Raw genomic sequence first — 6,000 nt, 5'->3', positions numbered from 1 at the left:
GTTTTAATATCCTCTTTATATTCAGCCTTTGCCATTTTAATTACAGTGTGTCTAGGCTTGACCCTCTTTGGGCTGATACTGTTTGGGACTCTGTGCTTCCTAGATCTGGATATCTGTTTTGTTTCTCAAGGAAGTTTTCAGCTATTATGTTCAAAAGTATTCTCTGCTCCTTTCTCTCTTTTCTTTTTCTGGGATCCCTATATTGTGAATGTTAATATGCTTGATGTCTCAGAGATTTCTTAAACTGTCCTAATTTTTTTCTTATGTTCAGCCTCATTGATTTCTGCTACTCTGCCTTCCAGCTTATTGATCCATTCTCATTCCTCTGTATCTTCTAATATATGTTGATTCCTCCTAGTGTATTTTTTTTATTTCAGTTTTATATTCATCAGCTCTGTTTCGTCCTTCTTTATGTCTTCTAACTCTTGTTAAACTTCTCGTCACATTCGTCTATTCTCTCAAGTCTCTGCTAATCTTAATGATCATTACCATCTCCATTTCATGTATTTCTTCTGAGGATTTGTTTTATTCCTTCCTTTGAAACATGTTCTTCTGTCATCTCTTTTTGCTCAATTTGCTGTATCTATTCCTTTGTATCTCATAGGTTGACTACATCCCCCAACTTGGAGAAGTGGCCTTTTTAGGAGACATCCTATGCATCTTAGTAGTGCATGCCCCTCTGGTCTTCTGAGCTATCTTCTGTAGTGGTCTCCCCTAGTTTGGATCCTTCTGTTGACCCTTCTGTTGTGGCAGGCTGACTACTGTGGGCAGTCTAGTAGGCATGGCTGACCCCATGTACCAGGTTGCCAGGCTCTGCCTTGTGTGGAGACTACTGGCCAGTGGTTGGCAGGGCTGTGTCATGAGACTGCTGGATATGGGACCCTGGGGGATCCCAGGGCTGGTTCTGGCCCACTGGTATGCATAAACAGGCTCTGAGATGGGTAGTTGTAAGGTCAGGATTCCCAGTCAATTCCTAGTGTCAGCCTGCTGATACATGGGATCAATTCCTAATATGACTGGCTGCAGGTCATAGGATGTCCCAAAGCTGGTACTGTCCCACTGGTGAGTAGGGCTGGATCCCAGGCAGTTGGTTAAGGGGTCCAAAGTATCTCAGAGCTGGTGTTGGCCTGCTGTTTGGTGGGACCAGGACCCATAGCATCCTGGAGCTGCTGCAAACTTGCTGGTGGGCTGGCTGGGTCCTGACAGAGCAGGCTGAAGAGCTGTGGTGGTCCTGGGGTTGATGTCTACTTGCTGATGGGTGGTGTCAGCACCCACGAGATCCTAGGGCTGACACCTGACCTTCAGTGGGTGAAGCCCAGTCTAGGTGCTCTACCAGCCCCCCAGCAGGCAGAGTTGGATCCTGGGGTCCTGAGGCTCCTGGAGCTAGTGTTGGCTCTCTTGTGGGTGAGGTTTTTTCCTGACACAGCTGACTACAGGGTCCAGCTCTATGGGCTCAGGGGGTTTAAGTCAGAAGCTGGTGCCAGCCTGCTGGTGGTGGAGGCTAAATCCTGGGATGGCTGGCTGAGGATCCAAGGTGTCTCCAAGCTGGTGTTGGCCTGATGGTGGGCAGGAGTGGAGCCCAAGTGGCCCTAGGGTTGATGCCATCTTGCCCGAGGATGGGCTGAGTCCTGTCATGGCAGGCTGTGCAATTGCAGTGGTCCCAGGGCTGGTATCTGCCTGCTGGTTGGTGGAGCTGGGGCCCAGGGCATTCCAGGGCTAATTCCTGCCCACTGGTGGGTGGGCCGATCCTGAGGCTAGTACCAGCTCACTGGTGGGTACAGCCAGGGAGTGGGGGGTCCTAGGGGTGGTGCCTGCCCACTGTGCACAGAGCTGGGTCCTAAGGTCTCTGGATGCAGTGCCCTGGGGTCCCTGGGATCCCTGGGGTCCCTGGGCCTAGTGCCGGTGCATGGGTGTGCGCTGTCGGGTCCTGCGCCCTTTGGTGGACAGAGCCATTCCTAGGGCAGCTATGGGCTCAGGGGGTTTAAGTCAGAAGGCCTGCTGGTGAATGGGGCTGTGTTTCTGCCCAGTTAACTCCTTGGGTTGAGCGTCCAAGTACTGCTGATGCCAACAAGCTGGTGGACAGAGTTGGGTCCTAGCAGTAATACCCGCATCTCATATTTCTCCTTCATTGCAGGTGGGTTCTTCACCACCAGCACCACCTGGGAAGCCAGTAATAAGCTAGAGGGAGGATTCCAAGAGGTGACTCATTGGCACCAGTGCCCACATGCGAGAATAAGCTGCTGCCAGCTTCATGTCCCCACGTGCCTATAAAATGATTTGGCTTCACTTTGTGGTTTGGGTCCCCCTTTTGATATAGCAACAATGTTAAGATAGAGTCAAGTTTTAAGGATGCAAAAAAAAAAAAAAAAAAAAACTCACCAGTGGGACAGTACCAGCTTTGGGACATCCTATGACCTGCAGCCAGTTAAAAGTTAAAAGGTACTTCATAAACCTAAGAAGTTGATGGGTATTTGCAGAATAATTCTGTTTTAAAGAAGAAGGGAAGAAGTTCTTTCCAGAGTTCCAGTCTGCTGACGTGTTATTTATAAAAGAAAAGTTGCTTTTGTAGATAGTAGGCTGGGAAATAATTTCCTGGCAGTCAAGTGCTATAACCCATATACCAGACAGACTATCTTTGTCAAAGAATGAAAATTCTATCTATAAGACAAATTATTATAACTATTGTCTTTTTTGTCCACAAGAGAAAATAAAGTTATAGAACCTCAAGTCGTAAATACATGGATCATAGCTTGTGGGCTTTGTAACATTTTATCAACTGTAAAAGAAGTCTAGTGGAGCTGAATGTGTGCAGTTTTTGGTTACTCTTTTATACTATCCTCAAACTATTATTTGTCAGTAGCCAAACAAAACTATCCATGCTAACCAAAGGTTGAGGAAGTTCAACTTATTTATCAAGAGAGAAATATTTTATTGCTGTGTTTTCCACACGGAAGTCAACTGATAAGCTTTAAAAAAAGAAATCCACTCATGCTAAGAATATGATAGAAATTATCTTCAGGCTTATACTTCCTTCTTGGTAGAGGCATAGAGAAGAAAAATTTCCAAATGCATGTTTTTGCATTATGCTAGGTTTTGTGTGTCTATACATTTAACAAATAAAGAAAAGCCAAAATTTTTAAAAACTGTGATGATGGATTAAAACAAAAAGCATGTGTCCCTGTCATTTCTATTTAGCTATAGGTCTACTACCCTGACAAGTCTAATCTGAACTATAATCATAACTTTGCCCCAACCCACCATGTATCTTTTGGGGAGTCATTTCGTATCTCTGTGTCTTACATGTATATCTGACAAGATAAAGGAATTAAAGTGGACAATAAATAAAGGTCTTCTTAAAAGCAGATTTTTAAAGTTAAGTTCTGATGGTTTCTGATTCCACATTCATACTCATGAATATCCTGGACATTATAAATGACTCCAACTTAGAATCCATCTAACTGACTTCACCCTAATGGACGCCCATTTCCTTTTTGATTTTTCCTTTCTTCTACCATCTCCTTTTCAATATAACATTGAAAGATGCTTGTCTCTGCAGTAGAAATCACTCTTCCTTCTCTTTCATAGTCTCCACTATCTGTTAAACTAACAAAAAGGCCAAATGGCTTATGATTGCTGATCTACATTTATTCTTATGACTGCTTGTATATGTCCTCCTCTTTCTAAAGTTTCAGATTTAACAGGAATACTTGGTAGTAGGTACAAAAACTTGGTGGCGGCTTTATTCTAACATTGATATAACAATTACTTACCCATGTAGAAGGAAAAGGCAGTTAGTATCTCCCAATATCATAAGCAAAAGTCCAATACTGAAGAAATAAAAATAAGTGTGAAGGGTAAACATTTTTAGAGAAAATATATTTATGACATCATAGAAAGGATTTCTTAACTAAAACATAAAAAGATATATTCATTAACCAAAAAATTGGGGAGAAAAATATGACCTCGAGATAGGGATGAATTTTTTAAGCAATGCACAAAAAATAATAATTATAAATATAAGAAGAGACTGCTAACTATAACTGCATTAAAATTAAGAGTTTCTGTTCCTCAAAATACATATGAAGGAAACAAAAATATACTACAAACTGAAATATTTTCAGCAAAGAGACATTTTGTTTGAAAATGATTAGGAACTAGGTACCAAAAAACTCATAAATAAAAAGAAGACAAAAGAAGATTCAGTAGAAAACTAGGCCACAAAAAAAGCAGATATTTCATAGAAGAGAAAATATGCATAGCTTATAAACATAGCAAAAGAGTTTCACAACAATTATTAGTTGTTAGGAAAATGTAAATCACAAATAATTTGCTATCATTTAACATTATCATTGGCATAAATTTACAAATCTGACAACATCATGTATTGGCTACAATACAAATCATCAAGAAATCTTAGATACTTGGTGTGAACATATAAGTAATATAAAAAATCACTAGGAAAATTATAAGTAATATAAGAAATTGCTAAGAAAATTGTCTGTAACTCTGATATAGATAGCATAAAAGCATAATATCATAATATCAGCATAATATAATAATAATATAATATAATATAATAATAATATAAAGCCAAAGTTTACTGGAAAACTTTTTTTGCTGATAACATCAAATTATAATTCATATTATTTAAACTAAGCTTCTTTCCCATTTGCTGCAAATAAATTATTTTCCTTTTTTCTGGCTAAACCTTAATGTGGTAGAACTTTTTCCATGCAGAACAAGATCTCTGAAAAATGTATCACCAGTTCCAGATCAGATTTTTTTCCTGTGTTCCTGCAAGAGTCTTGCCTTTGTTAGCATTTTCTCTACTGAAACACCTTCTTTTTCTTAAAATTCAGTTCATTCCATTAATCAAGGCCCAGCTCAAATCTACTTAAATCTACTGCTGGCAAGTGGCTCTGCCTCCTTTCCTGACAATAACAGCTCTTACCCTTGAAGCTGATTTCCAGTCTTCAGTTCAGTTCAGTAGCTCAGTTGTATCTAACTCTTTGCTACCCCATTGACTGTGGCATGCCAGGCCTCCCTGTCCATCACCAACACCCAGAGTTTGTTCAAACTCATGTCCATTGAGTCGGTGATGCCATCCAACCATCTCATCCTCTGTCATCCCCTTCTCCTCCCACCTTCAATCTTTACCAGCATCAGGGTCTTTTCAAATGAGTCAGTTCTTTGCATCTGGTGGCCAAAGTATTGGAGTTTCAGCTTCAGCATCAGTCCTTCCAATGAACGCTCAGGACTGATCTCCTTCAGGATGGACTGGTTGGATCTTCTTGCAGTCCAAGGGACTCTCAAGAGTCTTCTCCAACACCACAGTTCAAAACCATCAGTTCTTTGGTGCTCATCTTTCTTTACAGTCCAACTCTCACATCCATACATGACCACTGGAAAAACCATAGCTTTGACTAGACGGACCTTTGTTGGCAAAGTCATGTTTCTCCTTTTTAATATGCTGTCTGGGTTGGGCATAGCTTTCCTTCCAAGGAGCAAGCATCTTTTAATTTCATGGCTGCAGTCACCATCTGCACTGATTTTGAAGCCCCCCTGAAAAATAAAGTTTGTCACCATTTTCATTGTTTCCCCATCTATTTGCCATGAAGTGATGGGACCAGATGCCATGATCTTCGTTTTCTGAATGTTGAGCTTTAAGCCAACTTTTTCACTCTCCCCTTTCACTGTCATCAAGAAGCTCTTTAGTTCTTCTTCACTTTCTGCCATAAGGGTGGTGTCATCTGCATATCTGAGGTTATTGATCTTTCTTCAGTCTTCAGAGCTCTCAAAATTCTTAGGTCTCCTCTATAGTTGTTTATGATCTTTTTTCCACCCACTACATTATAAATCCTTAAATGCAGAATTCACATTTGATTTGTTTTTGAGTTCCTACTTCCTCTAAGAAAAGGAATTTGTTTATAGTAGGAGTTCTAAAAAGTACTGATTGGTTCAGTAAATGAAGCAAATGAGGGTATAATGGTAACATACCAC

Source organism: Ovis canadensis, chromosome 5, assembly GCF_042477335.2.
Source record: "Ovis canadensis isolate MfBH-ARS-UI-01 breed Bighorn chromosome 5, ARS-UI_OviCan_v2, whole genome shotgun sequence".
Lineage (NCBI taxonomy): Eukaryota > Metazoa > Chordata > Mammalia > Artiodactyla > Bovidae > Ovis > Ovis canadensis.
Note: the sequence above shows the minus strand (reverse complement) of the source record.